Source organism: Triturus cristatus, chromosome 4_1 (assembly GCF_964204655.1).
Source record: "Triturus cristatus chromosome 4_1, aTriCri1.1, whole genome shotgun sequence".
NCBI lineage: Eukaryota > Metazoa > Chordata > Amphibia > Caudata > Salamandridae > Triturus > Triturus cristatus.
Genome location: NC_140585.1, coordinates 1,056,540,084 through 1,056,555,943, shown reverse-complemented (window position 1 = coordinate 1,056,555,943; position 15,860 = coordinate 1,056,540,084).

Below are 15,860 nucleotides of genomic sequence, written 5' to 3'. Positions count from 1 at the left end.
AATGTCCTGTATGCTGGAGTATGGTGGATGTGAAGAACGGTGGGCAGGGCAAGGTTGGATGCACGGAGATGGCCCAACGGGATCTAGGATGACAGATATACAAGGTTGGTTTGGGGTCGGGGTTGTGGAGTGCCTCCTGAGTGTGGGTGGGGAGTGTGGAGGTCATCCTGCAGCAGACAGTGATCCATTGCAGCTATCTATGGTGGACGGTGAGGTGGCTGGGGTGCAGGGTGTTGAAGCTGAGGTGTGCAGATGCACCCTGGATGTGGACAAGTTTCCTGGGAGTTTGGATGTACTTGCTCCGTAGAGGGCAGGGCAGTATTTGACACGGATGTTGTCATGGACCTGGGGGATGGTCTGTCTTTTCTTGGAGTGGATCTATCTGTGGATCATGTGCATAATGCAGAGGGCGTTGCAGCATGAGGTACAGATGCTGTGGACTAGCATGGCAAATGTGAGCGAGCCAAACATAAGGCACACCATCTTGTGTGTGTGGCCACTGGGTGCTTGTGCAGGGCTCTTGCGGGTGGGACACAAGCACTTGACCCAGCTGGAAGGGGACAATCCTCAGATGATCACCTCAGTCCTGTACAAGTCCAGCCTCAGGTGGCTTGTGTTCAGCCATTCATCAATGGATCTCATGCATACTTGAATGATGGAACTGCCAATGTCTGTGTCTTTGTTGAGGGTGAGGAGCACCTGGCTGTCAATGGCATACGAGCTGATGATGAGGTGCTGTGCACATGTGATGATGGAGAGGGGGGTCCTGGACACTCTGTAGATTGACATGCTGAGAGATTATACCTGTGCCATGTCCCAGACGATTACACCATACTACATGCTGAAGCCTTGAGTCCCACTCCCATGCCCTTGCTGGGCTACAGAGTCGGTGGGGAGTATTATGGACGTGACCTGGTTGGTGTGACAGGGCCTGGAAGGGGGGGCTGCGCAGTGTAGGCAGTTGGAGTTGCACACTCAGCATGCAAAGGTGTCGTGTGTGTGCCCAGGGTATTTCTGACAGCAGGCGTTAGATGTGCAGATGGACATAGCTCGGAGTGTGGCTGCCACATCAGACTGTAGTGTGATGTGGGTTATGCAAGGACAGGATGGTGGTGCAATGTGCACCTTGCATGTGCTGATGGTCCAGCCTTTGGCACCGCATGGCGGCAACAGTGGCATAGACAAGCTGAGGACAGCCAAATGAATGAGTGGAGGGAGGAAGTGAGGAGCATCTTGGAGGCGTGTGTGTTGCCAAATCTGGATACTCTGTGGGGCCTTGCTGCAGGGGCCGCAGCAGCAGGCGGCATCTCCTTGCCAAATGCCAGAATTTGCACACAAAGACTAGGATGTCAGAATGACAACTGCAACAGGCGCGTGTGTAAAGTAAGGAGTGTCCAGTGTCATATGGCACACCCAGAGACAATGCATGCACAATCAGCAAAGAAGCATGACACCGGATCAGGAAACTGAAGGCCGGCATGCGCACAGAAGACACACCCTCAGCAGGTGTTGATGGCCTATTGTGTGGACCAACATGCCAAAAAACATACACGGCCATGTACTTCATGCCCAATAGGGAGCCTAATCCATGAGCAACTGCATGCATGTTGGTAAACTACACATGGACTCCTATGCATAATCTTCCACAACTATGCCAGATATGCCGCATGCAAAGTGGCAAGAGACCTGCATTGACAGAGATGAGGCACCTTGGAGTGTGACGGACACCTTTATTACTCAGCCTCACACTAAGGGAAATGCATCAATTGGAACAGACTCACAGGTCATTTGGCTGACCATGTGTGACCTACACTGGACACCCCCTTCAACACACAGATGTGGTAAATCCTACTGAGCTGGCACACAAGTGAAGTGGTTGAGCCTAACACCCCTTGCTGCACACGGAGAGTCTGCAATTCCCCATTGAGCCTCATATGGGGATGTCCCACACTATGTCCACCATTAGCATCCCGTATGTTCCTGAGGGACGTTATACACACATTGATGCCTTCATCAGAATCCACAAACCAAAACAGATGACTGTCAGGAAGGGGGACTATCAATTCATAGGAGCCATGCAACACGTCATGTGCCCCATGGTGAGTCGACATGAATGCATGGTAACACAACATGCACAGGAGCAGTCCCCACATATCACAAACACGTACCACCCACAAAATGCCTTGCTGCACTCCTTACCCAAAATGACTTTTCACCATGTCTGTGCATGTAACTCTGATCCAGCACACGTTGCAATACTCATGAGGAATAGCAGGAGGGCAATGATGACATGAGCAGACGACAGCCGCAAGAACCTGGGGAGGACAGACACACAACAAGTCAGCGAAGAGCTAGTAATCCGCAGACATGTACATGTACTCTACAGGAATGATGTTGTCACCATGCTCTTAAAAAAATTAGTGTCCCAGCTAAAATGTGTGGAATGACATCATCACTTGAATGACACATCAGAACACACCTCCAAGTCACTTAGCACACAGTCAGCTGGACACACACATTGCAACACATGCCACACAAGGCTCAAAGCGTGCACACTCAGACACAGGGACTCACCATTATGAGAAGAAGTTGCGGATAAGCTGACTCCGGATGTCCTCATCCTCATCCTCATCCTCATCCTCACTTGCCACATGCCCAAGCCCTTCATCCTCCACGGATGGATGATCCTGCTCATCCAGATCAAGGTTGAGTGGCACGGCCTTCTCCTCTGCCATGTTGTGCAGCATGCAGCACACAATGAAGATTTTGCAGACCTTCACCGGGGCATATGGGAGGGTGCCGCCGGTCTTGTGGAGGCACCGGAATCTGCTCTTCAGGAGTCCAAACGTCCTCACAATCACGCGCCTCGTCTGCCCATGGGTGTCGTTGTACCGGTGTTCTGCAGCTGTTCTGGGGTTGCGGAGAGGCGTCATCAGCCATGGCATGTTGGGATAGCCAGAGTCCCCTACATGGAAACATCATGTGAAGAAGTGGGTCAGGAGATGGCGTAAGATACAATGATAGTGCGAAAGACAGGACTAACAGAGTATACCCACCAACAAGACATGCTCATTCCGCGTGCAGCTGCAGCATCATTTCTGGCACCCTGCTACACCTCATGATGTAAGCATCGTGTGCGGACCCTGGAAAACGGGCACAGACATGAGAAATCAGCATGTTAGCAAGACACACCACAAGGGCATTGATAGAGTGATAATGTTTGCGGTTCCGAAAGGCTACCTCCTGTGCCTGTGGTGGTACCAAAGCCACATGTGTTCCATCAATGATCAATGGCCCCAATTACGTGAGGCATCCCTCCCAGGGCATAGAACTCACCCTTGACACCTGTCAACTGCTCACGAGTGGGAAAATGGATGAATTCATCCAGGTGCACCAACATGGCTTCTAAAACATCATGCAGGACACGGCTGAACATTGTCTGGGACATGCCACCGACATCAGCTATGGTCAATTGAAACGTACCGGTGGCAAAAAAATGTAGGGCTGCCATCACCTTCATCTTGGGGGTCAGAGCTGTAGGATACCTGTGTTGTGGTTGGAGGTGTGGTTCAAGCCGGCGGGTCAAGTCCTCTATCAACTCTTGCGAGAAGCGGTATCTGCATATGCAGTCATGTTCACGCATGGCATCCAGGTCTGGCATTCGTCTGGGGAGAGGCGGTGCCGTGCAGAGATTTGGAAGGAATAACGAAGAGTGAGTACATTACCACACCAATGTCACTGATGTCCAGCCTTGTGCGAGTCTCACACCTCCATTCCTTTCGTGTGCGCATCCTATCACCAGTGTAAGCTGTGAAACGCAGTACACACGCTCTGAGGGCATGTGTACGGGCCGTACTCACGTGTGAGTACGTGCCGTGCACGCGTGAGTACATGCCTATCTCTATAGTTGTGTTACCGTAGGCCCTAGTGATATGGCACGTACTCACACGTGTACGGCCCGTACACGCGTGAGTACATGCCTATCACTATAGTTGGGGTACCGTGGGCCCTAGTGATATGGCACGTACTCACGCGTGTACGGCCCGTACTCATGTGTGTACGGCCCGTACACGCGTGAGTACGTGCCTATCACTATAGTTGGGGGTACCGTAGGCCCTAGTGATACGGCACGTACTCACGCGTGAGTACGTGCCGTACACGTGAGTACGTGCCTATCACTATAGTTGGGGTAACGTAGGTCCGAGTGATACGGCACGTACTCACACGTGTACGGCCCGTACACGTGTGAGTACGTGCCTATCACTATAGTTGGGGGTACCGTAGGCCCTAGTGATACGGCACGTACTCACGCGTGAGTACGTGCCGTACACGCGTGAGTACGTGCCTATCACTATAGTTGGGGTACCGTAGGTCCGAGTGATACGGCACGTACTCATGCGTGTACGGCCCGTACATGCCTGAGTACGTGCCTATCACTATAGTTGTGTTACCGTGGGCCCTAGTGATACGGCCTGTACTCACGCGTGTACGGGCCGTACATGCGTGGGTACGTGCCTATCACTATAGTTTTGTTACCGTGGGCCCTAGTGATACGGCACGTACTCACGTGTGTACGGCCCGTACATGCGTGAGTACGTGCCTATCACTATAGTTGTGTTACCGAAGGCCCTAGTGATACGGCACGTACTCACACGTGTACGGCACGTACACGTGTGAGTACGGCCCGTATCACTGTAGTGATGGTGCCCTAGGGGTACGTGTGAAACACGCCGTACCTGTGTGGGGATTTAAGAATTACAATGGGGACACATGAGGGACAAGTATTAGGGCCTAAATGCATGCTGGTTGTCATGGATACCGAGTTTCAAGTTCAAAATTTAACATCATGTGGTCTGGAAAAAGCAGTTGGCCACATTATACATTGTTGCAAAGTGGTTGTTGACTTGACATGATGCTGCAAATTCGAAAGATGCTAAGGCTGTCACTGGTGTATGTTTAAAGGGATTGGAGGAAACGTAGGATGCAAATGAGTCTGACCAATCACTCTGTATTCCTGTAAATGAAATAGGCCAGCAAGGCAGATATAAGGCAGGCAGGACCCATGAGAGGGCACTTTCCTGCACAACATGTCAGTCGATACCACTGCTGCTGTATTGTCTCCCTCTGGCACCATGTCAAGGACTGTGGAGAGGACCCAGCCTTTCACCCAGGAGGAGAACGAGGCCCTGCTGGATGTGATCCTCCCACGGTACCCCATGCTGTATGGTCGACCAGGGGAGCAGGTGAGTGCTGAATCCACTACCTTTACCTGTGCACCTTTTTTGTGTCTGTCACTTCTGGCATTGTGTCCAGGTGTGACAGACATGCAATGTTGGTTGGAGTGGGTCCCAGGGGGGGGTGGATGGCTTATGTCTCTCATGCAGGGCTTGATGTAGTTCATGTGTGCACTCCTCACTTGCATTGTGCTTACTGTGACATTCACTGCATAGTGCATGGCACATTCAGCCAGCCTAATCCTCTTGGGCATTCTTGTTCTATTGTCCTGCAGTGATTCAGTGGTCACCCTGGTGTGACAGGTGACTGCACCCACAGATGTGTGTGAGAGTTGAGTGGAGCTGTGGTGAGAGTGGTGAGAGTATCCAAATGATGTGTACGCCCCCTGGACATTGATGTGTGTGAATGTTTCTTGTCATGTGGGTGAGTGTCTATATGGAGTGTTGCACCACAGCTGCATGGAGGAGGCAACTGCTCAATCCATCTGATGTGAGAAGTAAGCCGTGCTGTGTGTCTGACTTGCTGAGCTAGCCCCACACCTGTGACCCCCCCTGGCAAGTGGCACATGTGCAGAGTGAGGTTTGCATCCGCTGTTGCCAATGGCAGGTGATTGATGTGTGCCTGTGTGTGTCTGTGTACTCTGCTGAGGTTTTGTCAGTGGCCTGGGGCATGTGACTGCTTTGCGGTGCTGTCCATCAGCCTTGTGTTGCTTGGGATGCACAGTGTGTGCAATGATCAGGGATTGTTTCGCAACCCTCATGCCACCTGTGTACTTACTATGCCATGTAGTGCATTGGTGCGTCCACAGTGGAAAAAGTCCCTATGACTAAGGTGCTATTACTTGCCAGCATACTATGCCCTGTTCAACAAATCAAAGATGTTCAAATGTGTGTCTCTGTGACATGGTGCAGGTGTACTGATGTTGTCCCACTTTGTCATCCACACAGGTAACCGCCTACCACAAGGGGAAGATCTGGAAGGATGCCATCAAGGCCGTGCAATCGGTGGAGGGTCGCAGTCGGTGCCTGCCACAAGTGAGGAAGAGATGGCAGGACATCCGGTGCTGGACCCGGAGGATCGCCCGGGTCATGCTGAAGGAGGAGGCTCCTCGCAAGCATGGCGGGCGCCGGTGCCTGACCCACCAGATGAAGCGTGTCCTGGCGGTGGTCTTCCTTGACCTGGATAGGCGGATACAGGAGTTACAGCAGCAGGAAGGGGGTAGGTACATGTGTGTTTGTTGTGTGTCGCCAGCTTTTGTAGCTGCTCAGTCGCCTGGATACACTGCCAGGCTATGTATGTGCAGTGCATATCCTGTTCCCCCAAGTCAACCTGTGCTGTTCTTCCTCCCTTCCCCTCCTTGACATGTGTTACCTGGTCTGTGTGTTATCACTATTGCACATGGTCATCTAGGCTGCCAGTTAATCAAGGTGCACACTGCTTGCAGCATCATGTGTGGGGGTGGTCTGCCTGTGCCCTGTCCTGTTCAGTCATTTTGGGGTGCATAATTGTTGGCACTGATGCTGAGTCTCAACATAGGAGTGTGAGGTTTCAAATGAACAGACTTGCAGCATGCATTACCAATGTTGTGGTCTCAGACATGATGTGCATGAGTGGGATATATGCATAGTGCCGGGACGGTTGCTCCTGTTACAGTCAGCTCATTCCAGGACCATGGAGCAGTGTGCCCACTACAGTCCCCTGACACAGCCTGCCCTCCTACTCATGTGTGTCATCCAACAGTGTGCACATTTACTGTGGGTTCAGCATGGCTCTGCCTCTGTGGCATTGTTCCCTGGCCTAGGTAGTATTTTTCACATGTGTGATACATTTGTCCACTGGACAGGGATACACCAGTTTGCTTGTGCATACTCACACTGGGCAGTGCCTGTGTGGCTATTCACAACAATCTGTTGATGTTTGTTTGTGACCAATATGTTTTGGCAGCCCTACAAGGTGATGTTGTGTTAATGAAGCTAGTTTTCAAGCACAGTTATTGTAACCCTGAATAAGAGGTGTCACTTCTTGATCGGTATCAGTCACATTGACTCAGGTATGGGTGGGTGTGTGCGGGAGGGGCGTACAGGTTCAACCCTGATGTTTCATTGCCAGTTTTGACTTGTGTGGGATGATTCGCAGTACAGAAAGTCAATGTGCAGTGCCCCCGTGATGTTGGCCAGTGCTTAATGTTCGTGCTTCGTAGCCTGTGTCAGTTTTTGACAATCATGTATCCTGCTTGTACATTTTTGGCACCTGTGTGTGGTTCAGATGCTACACAGTTGTGACTTTGTGTGCTGACATCTGTGGGTACATTCTGGCTTGCCATGAGGGGGAACCCACAGTACAGCTAGGCTTTTTGCTAAACAATTGCTGGCCCATTAGCTTATGCATTGTCCTGGGTGTGGACATGTGTGCCACTCCAGATAACAGTCAGTGGGACATATGTGTAGCCAACTGTGTGATTAGGTGACGGATAGCCATGTGACAAATGCCATTATTCAAGTTGTTACTCAGAGAAAATGTCCATTGGCACTCACTACACCTGTCAACATGTCTCAATGTTTCATATGCTTGACCTTGTTGTTTTGTTGTGAAGGACAATGATGTGCCTGCATGACAGATGTCTCCCAAGGAAGTGCACAAGACACCACCTTTACACTTTCCAGGGACACGCTGGCACATTTTCAAGTAAGGCACAGTTTGAACAAAACTTGTTTGGAGTTCATACATATACATGTTCCCACAGTGTGGTAGCAATTGGGTTAGTCCTTGGTTGTTGCTGATACCAACTTACGAGTGTCAAGTCATCCAGACCACCGTGGTGCCATGTATATGTACTTACTGATACGCCATTTCTGTCTAAAAGTGGCTGATTTGAATGAGTCTGGCAGCTCAGACAATGACTGTGTGCATGTAGTTTGGTGTGCACCTCCTTGTGTGACTTCTGCTATACAGCCACATGTGTGTTGTGTTCACAGAGTGCCACATTCACACATTCTAGACATGTCCATTGTGTAAAGGGTTGTGATTCTCCAGGAGTCACAATGTATTTCTTTGGGGTTTCAAAAGTACTCACAGGTCTCTGAGTGTGGGGACACCTTCTGCATTGTCATGTGGTATTTGACCTTGGGTGCGACAATACTGTTTGGTTCACAGTGAACAAGAGGTGGCATGCCTTCATAGTATTGCTGTGCTCAACTGATCGCAGACACTAGCTTCTCATGATCTTGTGATTTCAAGTTATTTGCTGTTGTGTCCTAATTTTCATTGTTTCCAAGTGGCATGGTGGGTCAACCAACTGGGGAGTGCAGGGCTTACATATGTGGGGAGTATTCTAGATGTTACACATGATGCCTTTCCTAATATGCACTGTTGCCTATTTTGTTTGGACTCATGTGTCAGATGTATACAGGTGACTGATTTTTTCCTGTCTCTTCACCTTGCCCACAGCATCATCGGAGGACACCGAGGGAGACACCGGCACGGACGTGGAGGAGGGATCGAGCAGTGGTGCCACCACTGCTGAGGAGTCGGCAGACTCAAGTGGCACCGAGGGCGAGGGGAGTGAGGTGGAGGACCTGCCCAGTACCAACACTGACTACGAGGCTGACGGGTCCGAGGCTGAACTCCCTGAGGGGGAGGAGGCTGCTCCAACAGCTGGCAGCAGCACTCCATCCGTACCCGCCCCCTCCATTCCCATCACCGCTCTCCCACTTGCTCAGGTCCCTTCTGTCCGTGCTAGGCCACACCGTGTCTCCTTTGTGCCAGGCACCGCACCCCCTGCCCCTGTCCCCCCTGCTGCCCTCACTGCCGAGTCTGTGGACATTCAGCGGCAGTTGCAAGTTGGGCAGACATCGATCCTGACTGTCCTCCATGGCCACACCAGACTGCTGACCCAGATGGTGTCGTACATGGAGGGCATGTCATCAGCGATGTCTGACCAACAGATGTTGCTGAGGTCCCTGGACTCGTCACTGACTGCAGTAGTGAGTCACCTGCAGCGCTGCCTCCCCCCCACCCCTGCCCCATCCACAAGTCCCACACCCATGCCTGTCCCAAGCACACCAAGACATCCACACACACGCACCCCACCAGACACAAGCAGCACACCACCACGTAAGGGCAAGTGCACACCTCCTGACACGCACACTCAGGGGGAAGCAGGCACACCCACTGGGTCTGGGGCACACAGGCAGGCACGCAGCCACAGTCCTCGTCCACATGACTCACTCCCCAGTCCCTCCGATGTCACTCCCCTTGGCTCCCCTGCGCCAGATTCGGAGAAGGAGGCCTACTTTGCTGGGCTGGGCCTCAGCCCCACTAGTTCACCTGGCCAGAAATGGTCAAGGCACTCCACGGGTAGGGGAGTTAAGTCCCCCAGCCTGTCCACCACCTCCCCCAGTAGCGCTGCAACCGATCCCTCCGACCCCCCCCCCCTCCTTGGGGCCTGTTGTTTCTTCGGGTGCAGGGGAGACGCTTGAAGAACTGGCAGAAGTGTGCAGCGCCGAGCTCACCTCCACCTTTGGCGCTGCCCCACCCCCTGTGGTGGAGTCGTCCGTCCCTGCACCCACCACACCTACCCTTCCCCCTCCTGTCCCTGTGGTGCCTGGTCCTTCCCCACATGATGCCCCCCCCCCAGTCGATGACACAGAGTCTTCTGATGTGCAGACAAGCTAGGGGAGACGCATGGCCATGTGTTCCCCCCCAAGGACTGTTGATATGGACTGGCCATTGACCTTTGTGAATAGTCTCGTTTACACATTATTATTTTCATGCTGAATAAAGCATTTTCTATTTTCGTTAGAAAAGTCTTGCATTTCAGGTATTGATGTTGATGCTGATGCTACAGGAGTTCGGGTTGTGGGCATGTGTTATGTTTTAGGGAAATGTTGTAGTCTGCTGCTCATGGGGTGGAACCTGGTATATGCGTGCCATCACAAGGTCTCTGCAAAGATTCTTTGTCGTGTATGCTCTTTGTGTTTGGAGACATTGTCCCAAGGAGTGTTCCTTCCTCTGTGGCACCTGACATCTTCCCTGCAGAGAGTTGCACAATTGTTGTGTTGGCCTGTGTCTACATTTCCTTTGTTGGTGATGGATCCCTTCAACTCTGGCCATGCCTGCTCAGCAATGTCTCCGGCTGCATCGTCTGTTCCATCCTTGGTACTCACTGTACTTGTGTATAGAGTATTTTGCCATGCCTTCATGGAGAAATTGTCCCTTTTCCGCACAATGCATGTGTGTAATCCCAGCCTAGCACACATATGGTACTCGTTCTGCTGGGTATTTGAACACCTAACTCACAATTGTGGGCATTGTATCTGTGGGAACTCCACCCTATTCCTTCCATGACAGACAACATCTTGGTGGCTGGCCTGGCACCTGAACATTACTATCAGTCCTGGTATGTGCGTGACAGTGTGTGTTCTCTTTGGCTCTCTTAGTTTAGTAGGCAGTTACATGACTATACAGTCTTGTGGCATGATCTCAGTGTGTGTATTGTGCTGCATCTGCCAGGGGTGGGTATGCATGTGTTATTTGTCCTCACACCCACATGTGGTGTGTCATGCAGTGGGGGAAAAAAAAATGTAGTGGGGGAAAGACATCCATCCTCCTGGGAGTGGGACACTGCTGTCAGTGATGTGTTGTTATGGAACTATCATCATTGTCCAAAGTTAGGGATGCGTACATACACCCATGGAGTTGTGGTCATCTGATAATGATGTACACCCCCCCATGTCTCTGTCCACTGCTGGGAGTCCTCTGCACCCACTCATATATGTATGTCCACTGTTGGGAGTCCTCTGCACCCACCCCCATGCCTCTGTCCACTGCTGGGAGTCCTCTGCACCCACCCCCATGTCTCTGTCCACTGCTGGAGTTGATATGCACCCACCCCCATGTCTCTGTCAACTGCTGGTAGTCCTCTGCACCCATCCCCATGTCTGTGTCCACTGCTGGTATTCCTCTGCACCCACCCCCATGTCTCTGTCCACTGCTGGGAGTGATGGGCACCCACCCCTCACATGTCCCTGTCCACTGCTGGTAATCTTCTGCACCCACCCCATGTCTCTGTCCACTGCTGGGAGTCCTCTGCACCCACCCCCATGTCTCTGTCCACTGCTGGAGTTGATATGCACCCACCCCCATGTCTCTGTCCACTGCTGGGAGTCCTCTGCACCCACCCCCATGTCTGTGTCCACTGCTGGGAGTCCTCTGCACCCACCCCCATGTCTCTGTCCACTGCTGGGAGTCCTCTGCACCCACCCCCATGTCTCTGTCCACTACTGGGAGTGATGGGCACCCACCCCTCACATGTCCCTGTCCACTGCTGGTATTCCTCTGCACCCACCCCCATGTCTGTGTCCACTGCTGGTATTCCTCTGCACCCACCCCCATGTCTCTGTTCACTGCTGGGAGTGATGGGCACCCACCCCTCACATGTCCCTGTCCACTGCTGGTATTCCTCTGCACCCACCCCCATGTCTGTGTCACCTGCTGGTATTCCTCTGCACCCACCCCCATGTCCCTGTCCACTGCTGGTACTCCTCTGCACCCACCCACCCACCCACTTGCGCCCTTGCTGTGGTACACTGCTGTCCTGGGCATACACCACCCCCAATTTACAGCTGATGTGCTGCACCAAGCCGTACACCTACATCCGTGGCGTGTGTACGCCTTGTATCCATCATGTAATGGGGCTGTAGGGGTACGGGTGGTACGGCCCGTACCCATGCTCTGGGGGCGTGGGTACGGGCCGTACCACCATTGTGGCGGTGCCGTAGGGGTATGCATGGTACGGCCTGTACCCATGCTCTGGGGGCGTGGGTGCGGGACGTACCACCATAGCGGCGGTGCCGTAGGGGTACGCGTGGTACGGCCCATACCCATGCTCTGGGGGCGTGGGTACGGGCCGTACCACCATAGTGGCGGTGACGTAGGGGTATGCGTGGTACGGCCCGTACCCACGCTCTGGGGGGCATGGGTACGGGCCGTACCATGCGTACCCATATGTCACCGCCACAATGGTGGTACGGCCCGTACCCACGCTCTGGGGGGCATGGGTACGGGCCGTACCACCATTGTGGCGGTGACGTAGAGGTACGCGTGGTACGGCCCGTACCAACGCTCTGGGGGGCGTGGGTACAGGCCGTACCACCATTGTGACGGTGACGTAGGGGTACGCATGGTATGGCCCGTACCCATGCCCCCCAGAGCGTGGATATGGGCTGTACCACCATTGTGGCGGTGACATAGGGGTACGCGGTGGTACGGCCCGTACCCACGCTCTGGGGGGCGTGGGTACGGGCCGTACCACCATTGTGGCGGTGACGTAGGGGTACGCGTGGTATGGCCCGTACCCACGCCCCCCAGAGCGTGGGTACGGGCCGTACCACCATTGTGGCGGTGACATAGGGGTACACGTGGTACGGCCCGTACCCATGCTCTGGGGGCGTGGGTACGGGCCGTACCACCATTGTAGTGGTGACGGGTACAAGTCGACGTCCACTTCCGTTGTGGAGGTAGGTAGGAATTGGTGGACACGCCCCCCCCAGTGACCAGAGCCTGGAGGTCATTTCTGTGCAGGACATATGTATATTTGTAATTGGGTGGGGGTAATGTTTCCTGCCCCAGCCCCCCCACCCCCCTTTGCCCCTGGGTGTTGTTCTGACCTTCTGCGGCGTCTGCGGCGGTTTCTGAACACGAGGTCGTAGGCTATGAGGACCGGGATGACACGTAGGTTGGGGTCCATCGCTGTCCGTCGCGTACCGGTGCTCCTTCTTCACGTCGTCCTCAATTTCCCGGGAGTTTTTGGCTGCCTAAAGAAATAGCGGTGCGGAGTGACGTAGGCACGGATCGTACTTGCTGGTCCGTAAAACGCTGCCTGACAGATTCAGATTTGTATGTAATTTTTTGCCGGTCGGTCTTTTGTACGACTCGTACGGAAATGGTATTTCTGTGCGAATCGTACTTGCGAGTTTGTAAGGTGTTTTTCCCGGGTACGAGTCGGACGGAGAAAACGCTCCTTACGACCATTTGTACCCGGGTTTTACAGGATCGGATCGGCACCTAAATCGTAATTACAATGCACGTAAGCATAAAATACCAATGGTTAAAATTTATACCAAGCAATTATAAATCAGATAAAAGGCACCCCTGTCTCCGCAATATATCAACCAGTCAGGTCTAGAAAGCGTAGCCTAGCTCGCAGTGCAGCACGTAAAAAACAAGAGGCAGTATATAAAACATGTACATTGAGGAGCATTTGCAGATACATGAGTGCAGGCCGTACTCGGGAGACGTTCATGGACTTCAACAACAGTACAATAAACTGCTTTCTTGTCGTGCCAAAATATTTACAAAACATTACAAAATGTAGAGTGTCCTGCAGGGATCTATTGTCACAACCGTAGGGTGACATAAGACCTGGTTAAATCCCATCCACTCGGTGAAGCCAGGAGATGGTGTAACAGGTTCAATCTGAACCTGGCCATAACAAATCTATTTCCTTGGTTACATACTTGTGCTAAGTAAGGCTCCATACCCAGAACGGTCTTCATAAGCATGTATCCCCTTATCAAGGGTTTCATTAACCCTGCCTGTTTTCTGGCAAGCAAGGCACGCTCTAAGAACAAAGCCTTTACTCTTTTCAAATCTGAGGGTGACAGAGAGTGGGGATCAGAAAAATATATCCGCTCTCCCTATGGTGTAAAAAGCTGCCTTCACATAAGCAATCCAGGGAATTCTGTGCATGTGCTCTAAGGACAGAGAGTCCGAAAGGATCTGTCTGTTGAGCTTCAGTTCCTTCCTAGTTCAAATCTTGATCCAACATGACAGAAGTCTAAGGGCACTATAACAGTTAGGTGGCTTATTCCAAGCTCCATATAGACTGAAAAGGCTGGGGTGCTTTGAGGAACCTGCACCAGCCACCTTAAGAATTGATTTCGGTGGTCTGGATTTTATGAGTCTTTACATACCTCAAGATCTCAGTGCCATACAGGATCTCAGTCACTCATTTGCCCAGGTATATCTTAAGTAGAACTTGTGGGAACCAAGAACCCAGCCTTCATGCAAAGTTGGCCACTGCCCCAGTGTCTTTGACAAATGCACATCTCCGTCCCTCAATAAAGGGTTTCCAGTTGTTGTTTACATCAAACACCCCTATGTGGTATGGGAAGGCTAGCATTTGGTGGATCGAGGGCCGACGATCATTACATAAGATTTGGGAAAGTTTACTGCTAGCTGGCCGCATCCTGTCCGAGATTGGCTATACAATGGACATGCTTAATAAGTCTCCTCCCATCACACAGATGGCCCCTTATTAAGGAGTATTGCCTTATCATATTGGAAAATGGCCTCACGCTGCACCTCACCACAAGTGCCTTATGCTCCAAATATGCCACTGATGGTCCTCCGTTCTGGGTTGGGAATTCTTACAATGCAGCTTTGGGTAGAAACAATTGGTTACCTTTTTCGCAGAGGGCACCCTACTGTTGCACACAGACTACACGCATGTGCAAGGCCTAACGGACACTGTCTTTCTGACTCACACCAGTATTACTCGCTATAATCTCTCCACTGGGCACCTGAAGGAGCCAAACCCATCCCACATGAACTACCCTAAGCGCTGCACCACATAGTCGTCCCTTAGCTTGGTGGCTATAGCTGGGTATATGTGTGCATTTACTGGTCCCCCTAACCTTCTTTAATTTTTTTTTTTAAACCTGTTTTTATAGACATTTTGTATTTACTGTGACATTTTGCAACATGTGACAGGGTATCCATCAACATATCCTGAACTTCAGAATAAATGCATTGTTCGTCGTGCATTTATTAGTCCAATGCCTTGCCTGCGTGGACGTGATCCTGTGTAAAATGTCTGAACAGAACTGGGTTGGATTCGAACTGGGGAGGGAGAGGGGGAGTCCATGGAGTTTTTGGGTACTGGCGTCATCGGTGGCCGCGGGGTGACATATGCCCTGGTGGACTGCGGGTCCACGTACTTCTAGGGGCCGGCAGCCGGGGGGGATGGATGGCATCGTGGTTGGCCTGGCATCAAGGTCCCGTCGTTCAGTGGGACATATAGCATAGTGCTGAGAAACTAATGGCTGCCTGTATGTGTTATGTGAGGGGGACTGGCATCCGTGATCTCCGTCTGCGTCTGCAGCTGTGTGTCATGCGATGTGTCAGGGCCGCCTTCCGGGTCAGTAAGGGTCAGTGATTGTGTGAAGCGGTTTAGCAGGATAGTCCAATCTAGGGATATGGGGTGTTTGCGCGTCCCTTTTACCTCTTCTTCCCGTAGCGTCTCCTCCTCCGCTGATGTCCATTTTTGAACCGCCCCCTCCCAGGCAGCAACTGGGGGCCCTGTGGGATACCGCTAGTGCATAGCAATGTTGCGTTTGGCCAGTAAAATGACCAGTGAGGCAAATCTGAGGGGTACTCTGTACCGTTTTCTTTTCAGAAAAATACCCAATCCACAGACTTCCCAAGTGTTCAAATACGCGAGTCCAGTGAGATCCCCGAGGGACTTGTGGATGTGGTGCCAGTAGGAGTGTAGAGTAGGGCAGCTCCAAAACATGTGCTGAAAATCTGTCGCTTATGAGCGACATCTAGGGCACAGGAACTGTGGG